General features: G+C 45.7%; 1 pseudogene; it reads left to right on the top strand.

Moving 5' to 3' along the window:
• Nucleotides 1–1338: 1338 nt before the first annotated feature.
• Nucleotides 1339–2777, top strand: LOC149360826 (uncharacterized; annotated as a pseudogene).
• The last annotated feature ends 9648 nt before the right edge of the window (nt 2778–12425 follow it).

The raw sequence follows: 12425 nt of genomic DNA, 5'->3' as shown, positions 1-12425 counted from the left end.
AATGACTTGCAGAGCAAAGAGAAAAGAGCTAACGTAAACCAACCAGTGTTGGAATTACACCTATCCTCGCCTTGAGAGTTCTTTTTTTTTCTTCTATAAGGTGACTACCCGAAAACTAATTGGCGGTTAATATCGTACGCTGTCTGGTTTCTAAGTGCATGATCATTGCGATATGTGGTGTCGTTTACATTTCGTGTCTGTGGATCTCAAAAAAATTGATGTGAGGGAATGTATGTAGTTCCTCTTGCCGTCTGTTTCAGTGTACAAGCAAGATTATATGGTTGATTCCTTGATGAAGTATGGGTTAAACTGTGAAGGAACCTTTCTTTATTGTACGTGCAGTCCACACCCCACGACTTTCGTGGTGCGGCTGCGAAGAACAACATGTCTTTAATATAAGCACCTTCGGTAAAAGTGTTCCGCAAAGCGAGTAACCACATCTGCGCAGAGCGTCGGCGACGTCCCTTATACAGCGACTCACAGTCGTCTGGTGACGTCAGACTTACCGGTCTCAGCGGGCGCTTTGCGATAAACTCCCGGGCCTGTGGAATCTTAGGGCACAGATGACTTGCTGCTCGACTGTAAGCAATTGAGGCCTGCCACATAGTCTCTGCAGACATGGGTCGTCGCCTAGCTCGTCACCAAGCCAGCGCACCGACGCTTTCGACAGGCGAAAATGGCGCCGGAACATTCCATTGGTTGGTGATTAAACGGCTCCAATCAGGCATAAGAACGTTTGCCGTCGTTCGAAGAGTTGGCAGAAGCTGTTGCTACTGCTGTCGCTGCCATGACCGTCCAGAGTTGAATTCAGAGGCTTTCACCATTCACGAGTTTGGCCCTATTTCGCCTCTTGATCAACACCAGACTTCAGTCCCCATGCGTAGCATGCCATTCTGCGCGTATGCGCTAGGGTTGGGCCTCGCCCAACGTCTTTACCGGCTACTGCAATATCGTCCTGGCAGGCACTAATAGTCTTGACCGTTGAAATCCAAGAGGCAGAATGGATGTAATTGCTGATGAACCTTAGCATCACTGTCGAAATCGCATACCACGTCTACTGTCATCGGTTTCTTATCTCTGGCTGCGATAGTATAAAAACACTATAACCTGCATTGTAACCCCGTAGCACTTAAAAAAAACTCTCGGCACATCACCTGCAGCTGCTTGCAGTTCGTCAGCGACGGACGACGACGGTGACGAAGCGGGGCTATGCAGCATGCGCCATTCTCCTACCGCTCCGTATCACAGAGCTCAGTCAGTTGCTAGTAGTGCTGTCTTCGAAAGAAGCCAAAAGTCGGCGGAAGAATGCTTTATGGACGCGGCAACATCGTCGTGACAATGTCGGCGGATGTACCACTGTTTGTGCAGGTTCTTGCCGGATTCATTTCCATCGTCTTGGGAAATGCGCATCGTACGCTGACACAGGCCGCCGCGGTGGCTGAGTGGTTATTGTGCTCGGCTGCTGACCCAAAAGACGCGGGTTCGATCCCGGCCGCGGCGGCTGGAATTTCCTTGGAGGAGAAATTCTAGAGACCAGTGTACTGTGCGATGTCAGTGTACGTTAAAGAACCGCAGGTGGTCGAAATTTCCGGAGCCCTCCACTACGGCGTCTCTCAAAGCCTTAGTCGCTTTGGGACGTAAAACCCCCATAAACCGTACGCTGACACGGGCTTCGATCGTCGCCTGGTATCTACTGATGCTTTTCGCCCATCCGGTGCGGGAGGCGTATTCTTTACGAACTCCGATATGCTAGGGTGGCTTCACGTGGATGCTACCATCTGCGCACCTTCATTGAGCACAGTGACGTCATCCCCCTCTCAAGCCAGGCTCTTGCCTATAAAAGGAACGTCTAGGCCTTCCATCGGCAGTGGACGCGGCAGCATCGACGTGACAATGTCGGCTGATGTACCACTGTTTGTGCAGGTTGGTGAACGAAAATATGCCTTCCGTAGCAATTACCTTTTTCTGATCATGTTGCCGTGTCCACGCACATTGATCGTTTGCTAGAATGATTGTATGTCAATGGTAGGCCTGCTGCTGAAGCTATCAGGTGATGTGGAGGAAAATCCTGGTCCTCAGACGGCGGAAATGATTAAGCAAGTGATGGAAACTCAAACTGAAATCCTCACCAAATTGAAGGAAATTCAGGAAAATCAAACGTCTTCAGAGGCACGCATGCTTGACGTGCAATCCAGGCTGTCTACTATTGAACAAAAGCTAATAAACTTCGATGAGGCTAGAGACAGGCTTTCTAAACTAGAGACATTTGCTGAAAGATCTGACATAGAAATGGCAACTTTTTCCCGAAAACTTGATGAATTAGAGAATCGCTCGCGACGCAATAATCTAATCATAAGAGGTGTGAAAGAAGAGGCGTCAGAGAGCGCAGAGGTCCTATTGAAAAAAGTGAATGAGGATATTTTTGAGGCGAAACTTAAACAAAGGCTGACTCTATTGAACGCATTCACCGACTTGGAAAGATGAAAGAAGGTAGTGACCATCCGATCATTGTTACATTTACAGACTTTAGGGACAAGATGAGAATCTTGAGTAATTGTTTCAACCTGAAGGGCACTGCGTATAGTGTCAGTGAAGATTTTTCTAAGCGAATTGTTGAAATAAGGAAAAATCTCTGGAACTCATGTGCGAATGAACGAAAGAACGGTGCGAAAGCAAAGTTAATTTTTGATAAGTTAAAAGTTAACAATACCCTCTACGCTTGAGACGACGAAGCCAAGCAGCGGTTTAAATGCCGGGATGATTCTAGCAATGAGTGACTGAACGATCATAAATCTGATTGCTTCAAGATTATAAATGTGAACGCCAGAAGCATGATTAACAGAGTAGATGCGATAGAAAGTATATGTCTTGAAGATGATCCTGATATTATAATAAACACTGAGACTTGGCTACACAAAGGTATCGGAGACTGTGAAGTTACACCTCCCGGCTACTCCATAGTAAGAAAAGACCGTGAAAGGAGAGGTGGTGGCGTTGCGATAATGATAAATAGCAACATATCCTTTACTGTCATGGAAGGGTTTGGAGATTTAGAAACTGCATGGATCAAAATCAGGCTGAATTCTCGCATTGTCTTAGTGGGGGATTTCTTCCGAGCTCCAAACTCAACTACTGATGTGCTTGTTGCCTTGAAAAGATTATTGGACTCCAAAATTCACTATTGTGACAATATCCTGTTATTTGGTGTTTTCAATCTCCCTGAAATTGATTGGTTGTCTCTTTCTCCTGGCAATGTTGATGTAGCTACCAGTGAACAGCTGGTTGAACTCGCATATTGCTACGATTTGAACCAGATTCTTGACCAGAGCACAAGAGTGTGTTCAACCACATCTTCGATATTGGATCTTGTCTTCTTGTCATCCGGTTTACAAGATTTTTTGCTGAGTTGTGATGTGGAAGAAGGTTTGTCTGACCATAAGATGGTGGTTGTGTCCCTCAATATGATTCCTGATATCCGTCATAAACCTTTTAGAAGAGTTCTTTTGAATTTTGCTGCTGCTGACGATGTCGGAGTATTAGACTACCTCGAAAACTCGTTTAAGGAATTCAGGAGCTTCTATGAAGACAGAGCTGGAACCGATGAGTTGTGGGAGTTCTTTGCAAACATGATAGCGCATGGAATCAATATGTTTATTCCTAAAACCATGAAAACAATAAGAAGGAATCCTTGGATTAATAGGGATATCATTCACAAAAAAAGACAGCGAAAACGTTAGCGTTAAAGGTGCTCAGACCATCCAAGTCCTGTACTGAAAAACTCCACACATCTAATGAGCCAAGAATTAAAACGCCTTATCAAAGAAAGTAAAGACAAATTCTACAGTCAGACTCTCACAAGGTTTCTAACCGAGGCACCTAGCAAGTTTTGGAGGTATGTAAATCGCTCAGGTAAAAATAAGCAGGCAAATGATGAAGGGAGCGTAGAGTTAGCTGAGAGATTTAATTCATTGTTTACATCGGTTTTCACACGTGATGATGGCGAATCGCCGTGTTTTCAGCCTGCGGATTGTCCTCCTATATCGGATGTAGAGATCAGTGAGGAAGGGGTCCTGAATTTGCTCTTGAATATAGACACCAAAAAGAGTCCAGGACCAGATGGAATCCCGAATCAATTTTTATATAGATATGCAGCGTGGACCTCGAAATTTCTAGCTAAAATTTTTCAGTTGTCTGTCGACAGTGGTTGTGTTCCCATTGCTTGGAAAAATGCGAAGCTAGTGTCTGTGCTTAAAAGTGGTCCTACTTCGACCGTTGAGAATTACAGACCTATTTCCCTCATTTGTGCTTGCTCTAAGATACTTGAACATATCATCTACAAACATTTATTAAGTTATCTTGACTGTAATAATTTGTTATTTGCTAATCAGCATGGCTTTCGCAAGTGACTTTTCACAAACACACAGCTCACTGAAACTGTACACGACCTCTGCTTGTCAATTAATTCCCGCATGCAAACAGACATAGTACTTTTAGATTTCGCAAAAGCGTTTGATAAAGTCTCGCGCCCGAAACCGTTACTTAAAATCAGATGTATATTTAAAAATGAAACGATAACTAAGTGGTTTACGTCCTATCTTTCCTATCCAGCACAGTATGTTCAAGTTCATGTTCATAAATCCAGCATTAGTCCACTAGACTCCGGCGTTCCGCAGGGCAGCGTAATGGGCCCGCTCCTGTTTCTGATTTTCATCAATGACTTGCCTAACCAACTCAGTGTACCGGTCCTGTTGTATGCAGACGACTGCATCATTTATAAACAAATTGGTACTCTGGAAGATCATGTTGAACTAAATCAAAATTTGAAAAAAATCAACGAATGGTGCAAAAGGTGGCAGATGGTATTATATCCAAATAAAACAGTTTTTATGACCGTTACAAGAAAGAAAACTATATCAGTTTATAATTATAGTATCAATGATAGAATAATAACCAGGGTCAATAAATACAAATATCTTGGATTAACACTTACTTCTGACTTACGTTGGAATTCACACATAGATAATACATGTTCCAAGGCCTCAAAAGCACTCTGGAGCCTCAGACGAAATATGCATAGTGCAACCCCTTCAATCAAAGTTCTGGTTTTTAAGAGCTTGATAAGCCCATCGTCGAATATGAAAAAATTGTTTGGGACCCCCACACTGCATTCAATTGCTCTAAGCTGGAAAGAATTCAGCGTCTCGGTGCTACGTTTATATTTAATATGTACCGACATTCTGATTTCCCGTCTTTGTGTAAACCTGCTGATTTGGAAGCGCTCGATTTTAGAACCAAATGTGACAGGCTCAAGTTTCTTTTTCAGATTATTAATCGCAGCTTGAAAATAAACCATTCAAAGTACTTTGAAATTAAAACTGGAGAAATATCACGCCGTCGTCACAGCTTGTACTATCGCGCTCAATATGAGTTGCAACGCGCGGTCATCGACCGGGGCTCGTTCCGTGGTGTGCCTCCTCCAAACAGTCGCTCGGAATTCTGGGACAAACTGCTGTTCCAGGAAACAACAGCACCCCGCTCAGGAAAAAGTTTCTCCCAGAATTCCGAGCGACTGTTTGGAGGAGGCACACCACAGAGCAAGCCCCGGTCGATGACCGCGCGTTGCAACTCATATTGAGCGCGATAGTACATACCAATGGCCACAGTCTGGAATGATTGCTTTAAATTTAGTTTTTTCCCAAGAACCATTAAGGAATGGAATATGCTACCAAACTCTGTTGTCACCTCACAATCACTTACGGAATTTTTAGATAAGCTGCATGACATTTTATTGTCTACATGAAATATATGCCAGTGTTTTATTTTTTGTATAAGTGGTAAACGCTTTATGTACCGAATTTTGTGCCCGTGTCAATGTTTGTGTTTTTGCTATTTTTTATGCCTCATTATCCACTCCTGTTATAGCCCGTGATCTGGGCTGACAGTATAAATAAATGAATGAATGAAATGAAATTATGTATGCAGTGTTCTTTGAATGTGGCTAGAAATATTGGCTGATATAGGAGGAATGCTTTCGACGCGCCCCAAAAATGAATGGCAAAAGAATTCCGGCGAGTTTTAACTAAACATCAGATACGTCACGATCTTAAGATTTTGGATATCGAATTAATAGCATTAAGCGGCGTTGGCACTTCACATTCTGCAGTTAGGTGTGTTTGGAACGTGGATGTCGCATGCGTAGGGGGCTGCTGTGTTGACATGCGTGGTTTTATCTCGACATTTTATTGCGCGAGTAAGAAATGCTTGAGTCACCAAAGGCCAGCGCCGACGAAGGAGACACCGCCGACTCTAGGCGAAGCTGACGAAGTTTGGACTTGCGCTCACGAACGTGGTCCACTGAGCACCACAATTCGAACAAAGACTGTGGCTGTCCACATTAACTGTTTTGATTTGCCTCCTAACACTTGGTGGAGGTGCCCCTGTCCGTAACGGAATAGAATGCTTGGTTATTGCTTATGGCTTAGTAGGAAGACAGCGCAAAAACGACAACCACAAGGGTGGACAAGACACAAAAGAGTTTACTTCCTTGCCTGGTCTTAAGCCATGCGCGGTTCATCCTTTTTTCTTCTTCTTTTTGTGCTTTTTTCTTTTTCCTTTTTTTTGCAATCTGTCTGTGGCAAAAGCCACATTTACAGCTGAACAGGTGATTAAACCTTTCTTAACTGTTAGTCTAAGATAGCTGGCGCTGCAAAGTGTGACGTGATGTGACTGGCTGGTTATATAAATGTGACTTGATGACAAAATAAATCAGCTGATAGTAGCGTTCTTTTGTGTCTTGTCCTCCCCTGTGGTTGTCGTTTTTGCGCTGTCTTCCTACCAACTATGAATACCCAACTAGCCCAGCACCATGTTTCATTGAAATTGCTTATGGGGATCACAGAATTTAGCCCTAGCTTACACTGGCGCCCGCTCGTTGTCATCAAAGTTCACCATATCCATTGCTGGCTGTCTGCTCTCAAAGATGCCTCCGGCCAGCCCGCAGGTTGGGCTGGACAGCCGCCCACAGATTTAACACGAATGACAGCGCGCGTGGCCTAGGACTGCCGTCAGCGCCACGAAGCGATAGTGATCAGGTGCCAGATAATGCTCTCGCTATGTTGACGCTAGCTGACGACAGGGGCTGCGAACCGCGCCTTGGCGCACAATTTCTGGTTACCGCGATAAGAAAACTGCGAAGAGCGTTGCCGGGGCCGTGGAGGCCACATCGTCGAGCGCGCTGTCCACACCGCAATCAGGCACAAGCGGAAAAGCAGTCAAAGCGAGCGGCGCACAAGCTATCGTCAGCCACCGTAAGCATACCGAGAGCGTTATCTCGCACCACTGACTATCACTTCGTGCTGCTGACGGCAGTCCACGCCTTGCCTTTCGTCATTCGTGTCAAGTCTGTGGGCGGCTGTATGTCAACAATATTACGAAATTCGGGTCATTTATCGCTCCCGTCGTAAGCGCTGACATGCCGACGCTCTTTAGCGCTCCACTCTGACCTCTCATGCTTACCTGTTCATCTGCGGCCGCACAGCTGCTCTCAACACCATGGATATGGCTTCTGAGCAGTTCAATGATCTGTGGCTGGCTTCAGTTCTGGATTTCTTAACCAAGTGCTCAGCGCACCTTTCTTCTCGAGCTCTCCGTCGTCAGCCCATTCCTTTCTCATAAGTGACCAGCTGCTGTACCGATGGAACTACCCACCAGATGGCAGCAACTGCTCGTAATTCCACGGCATCTCCGCTCCGTCATTCGCTCCAATTATCACGACTGGTCGTGAGCTTGTGCCGCCTGGCTGAAAACTTCTACCTGCCTGCGTCCTCGGCACTACTGGCGGGGCATGTATCGTTTTGTCCGCTCTTGTCTCGAATGTAAGCGTCGCAAGAACCCACCGCTGCACACACCTGCTCCTCGGCAGCCTTTATCTTGTCATACCCGTCACTGTGACAGCGTTAGAATCGGCCTTTATATCCCTCATCCCAGCACTTCCGCAGGAAACAACTGGATCATTTTCGCCATTGATCACGTCACGCGCTATGCGGAATTTGTCCCGTTACCAGCTGCGACGGCGTGCGACGAAGCCACTTTCATACTTCAGAGCATGAATCTGCGTCACGGTGCGCCTCAGGTATTGCTCAGCGGTTCGCGGTAGCGTCTTCATGTCCGGTGTTGTAGAGGCCCTTCTTAGGGAGTATCATAGTATCATATCGTTAACCGCACAACGTCTTCCTACCATCCGCACATGAACGGCATGACCGAGAGCATTAACCGTACCCTCGATGACATGATAGCTAAGCATATTTTTTCCCATCACCTGCGCTTACAATTCGGCAACACAAGCAACCACTGGTTCCTCCCGTATTTTCCTCTGTATGGCCGGAAGCCTTCTAGCATCAGGGACATCATATTTGCTTGCCGACCAGATGCGTTCGAATTTGCACCCGTCTTTCAAGCCGCTACCCACGCCGAAGATTGCTGTCCACTCACCCGTTTTTTCTTATCTCACAGCTAGCACCGTCGGAAACACACCCGCGCTTTTACTGCCTTTTTGCTGCCTTCCCATCCTCTCCCGACTCCTTGATCTTACTTTTGGTGCCCTCCTCCAGTCCCTGCCAGTCTACCAAACTGCTCAGAAAATAAGAGGGTCCCTTTAGCATTCTTCAGCAAACAATCTCAGTCAATGATCTTGTCTAACCCTTCACGCCTTCGCGTGATCACCGTCGGCGTGGCCGAGAAATTGTCTACTTCAACCGCCTGAGATCCCACTGTGACTCTGCGACCGTCCCATGCCTTCAAGCCGCCAGGATGCCGCCTTTTCACACCGGGATATTGTAAGAAATACATGAGACACCAACGGCCAGCGCCGGCCCAGGAGGCACCGCGTACCGAAGACAACGCTGACAAAGGTCGGGCTTGCGCTCACTAAAGCTGGTCTACTGAGCAGCCCCATTTTGCCAAAGATGGCGGCCGTCGACAATAATTGTTTTATTTGTATCTTCACACCTGCTGCTTTTGCCTTATCCACGCTATCTTAATTGACTGAATGCCATCGTGCACACTCGCGGTAATGTCGGGTGAGCGCAGAACTCGTGGTAGCTTGCATAATAGTCCCGGACAATTTTATGGTTCGAAGGTTACGGCCTGGATGTGGCAGTCTTCCTTGCAGACAGAGTGTTGGAAGTTCATGGTCCTCGGTAGATCGCTGACGGGCTCTACATAATGTTTATCAACGAATCAAAAGAAAACTTCTTGTATCTTCAGATTGCGATTACCCTTCTGTATTGCCACCACAACACCAGTTGGCTGCTCATATTGCTACTCTAAAACTTCACCAGAATTGCTGAAGTGTAGCTTCGAATCTATGTACTGGCTAACATAGGCATCAATATCAATTTTGTGCGCCCTAACTATATGGGAATCTGGGTTATGGGCCGGCACCATGGAAGCCTTTATAGCCTTGTGTAATCATTCAAAAATATATATCTATTGTACAAATACACACGTTCCAAATTATTTTATTTCTCCCTACATTTTTTCCTTTTCTATATTTCTATGGTTATCTTATAAGTGAGTTTTTACTTGTGTGCATATATAACCAGTTTTTAATTGTATTCCCCCCCCCCCTATGTAATGCCCGAAAGGGCCCTTAGGGTAAATAAATTAAATGAAATGAAATAAATAAAATGAAATGACTGCCAAGATGACAACCTATACGGCTTACCTTGAAAATCTACAATTTTAAAAAGAAAAGACTGCTGCTGAACCCCTGACCACCCCTCCCCCGGCACCTGCGGCAGCTGTTTTTTCGTGATGTTTTGCATTCTTCACAGACTGCTGAAAAATCTATGTCATGCTGTGGTCTTGCCTTTAGTCAAAACTGGATACTACACTAGGAATTGCACTTGATTCATATTTCCTACAGGACACATATGGGAAGAAGGAGCTAGACACCGCAGCGGACACGGGACAGAGAAGGAAGACGACAATGGGCGGTACTTGCAACTAAAATTTTATTTGAAACTTCATGGCTTTATAAAGACAGAGGCACGTGTGATCTTACAATCGGGTAAAAAAGGATGAATGAAAAGCAACAGATAACAACACCTAACTGACAACAATGCACAGGAAAGATATGCGAGTCACAATGTACAGAAATCAGACTTTAAAACGCTATGCAATGCTCATCATGCGAGTCATAATCTACATATACCAGAAGTGTTAAAAACCGTCGATCGCATGTGGAAGCATGAAAACCACAAGACAAAGGAAGAAAAAGAACGTCAAAAGGAAGTCACCCAACCTGTTACCTGTCAAGGAAACCCAGTTCTTTTTGGAGGATGGAAACCGAAGGCCAACTAACGCATTCATCCGGTTGCGAGCCCAAGATGGCAATGGCCTCTACAATCTCTCTCTCAAGCTGCCCCTTCCTTCTTCCAACAAGCTGGGTCTGGCTGAACTGAGGGCAACAACCCCGACACTTGCGGCAATGAACAGGCAGATTCGAACCCCCCCCCCCCCCCCCCCCCCCCCCCCAAGGAACGCGCATGTTCTCTCAAGCGATCATTTAAGCACCTACCGGTTTGTCCAATATAAAAACGCCCACAACTGAGGGGGATCTTTTAGATTACCCCTGTTGCACATGCGACACGCTTATTTTCTTCCAAATTTTTCTTGCCGCAAGTTCCTCGAATCGAGTCCCCTTTTCCCACTAGATTGCATAATCTAGAGAGCTTACAGGGTGCCGAAAATACAATGTCGATGCCATATTTGCCTGAAATCTTTTTGAGATTATGTGAAACCCTGTGCAGGTAGGGAATGACTTCCACTTTTTTCTGGCCGGCTGGTTCTTGGGAAGCAACTTTTTTCTTTTTACTGAGCTTGTTGGCCACTGTTTCAGCAACCGCAGTTAACAGAAACCACGGGTACCCTGCCTTTTCCAGCCGCTCTACTTGAAGGGAAAATCTGGACTTCAACATATGAGTGCATGATTTTAAAACTGCGGATCTAAAACAGGAGGAGGCAATACCCCGCTTTACCACCTTGGAGTGGGAGGAATCAAAAGGCAGCAATGCTTTCTTTGACCTAGGTTGGAAGGCCCAGCACACATGATCACTTCTGTTAAAAGATAACTTTAAATCCAGGAACTGAATGGATCCGTTTTGTAGAAGTTCTAGAGTGAATTTAAGAAATTGTGAACAGTTTGAGAATACACTTAAGATCTTGCCAGCTACTTCTGTCAAAGAGTCATGAGAAGAAAGTTTCAAAACAATTAAAAAGTCGTCTACATATCTGATGATCTTTGCTGTGAAAGGTTGGGTTAGCTTGAGCTCGAGCACTCGACCTAGACGCGCAAGAAATATTTCACACAGCACTGGCGCGACACTGGAACCTATACAAATTCCTTTTTTCTGCACATACAATTTCTCGCCAAAGGAAACAAAAGTAGAATCAAGATAAAAAGCGAGCAGCTCCATAAAAGAATCAGGAGACACACCACAGGTATTCTGGAATCCAACCACGCCGGTAACGTCAATCAGTTCTCTTACTGCACTGAAAAGTTCATCGTGCGGAATCGAGTAAAACAACTCTTCCACGTCGACGGACAACGCACAGTTGGCACTTGGAACACCAGAATTCAATGCTGCAACCAAGGTGTCAGAGCCAGCTATCTTGAAAGGATCCTCAGGCTTTAGTTGTCCCAAATGTGTTTTAAGGAACTTGCTGACTTGGGCCTGCCAGCTTCCTCTTTCTGTAACTATAGCCCTGAATGGGCACAGATCTTTATGCGTCTTTGCCGTGAAGAAGATACTCAGAACGTTCAAATCACACCCCAGCACCTGTTTTGATAGCTTTTGTAGGTTGAGTTTATCTAAAAGAGCCACTGCCCTGCTCTTAACTTTGGAAGGTTTTTGAGATACAGGCTTAAAGTTCTTACTCACGGCACTGATGGCTTTTTCTTGAAATAGGCTCTGCGGTAGTACGGTGAAGCCACCTTCGTTGTCAGCCTGGACAAGAGCGAGGTCATTCTCCCAGAAGTAGCAGGCAACTTCACGTAGAACTTTTGAGCTACCAGACTTCTTGGTGAAATTCTTTCGCAAGCTTTCGACGCTTTCTAAAAGGCAGGATGTCCTCTCCTCAGCCGGAGCCTTGTTGGCCACTCTGTGCACGGACGCTAGAAGGTCATACTTGTCCACCGATGGTTCCAAGCTGTACTTGGGGCCATGCTGTAATACGGCCTCCACTTCTGCAGGAACTTTCGCTTTGCCGAGGAAGGTAACTGGAACAACGCCCACTTCTTTCCCTTTGCCTTTCCTTGGGAGCTGGTGGCGCAAGCGGTTCCAAAGGAATTCTGTCGACTGCTGCGTTGTGCGCCGAAAGTCCTGCCATCGCCTCCAACCAGACGATCCAAGACCAAAGCTTTC

Source organism: Amblyomma mixtum, chromosome 2 (assembly GCF_055824585.1).
Source record: "Amblyomma mixtum isolate Tamu chromosome 2, ASM5582458v1, whole genome shotgun sequence".
Taxonomy (NCBI): domain Eukaryota; kingdom Metazoa; phylum Arthropoda; class Arachnida; order Ixodida; family Ixodidae; genus Amblyomma; species Amblyomma mixtum.
The sequence above is the reverse complement of the archived record's forward strand: the minus strand, read 5'-3'. Positions and strand labels throughout refer to the sequence as shown.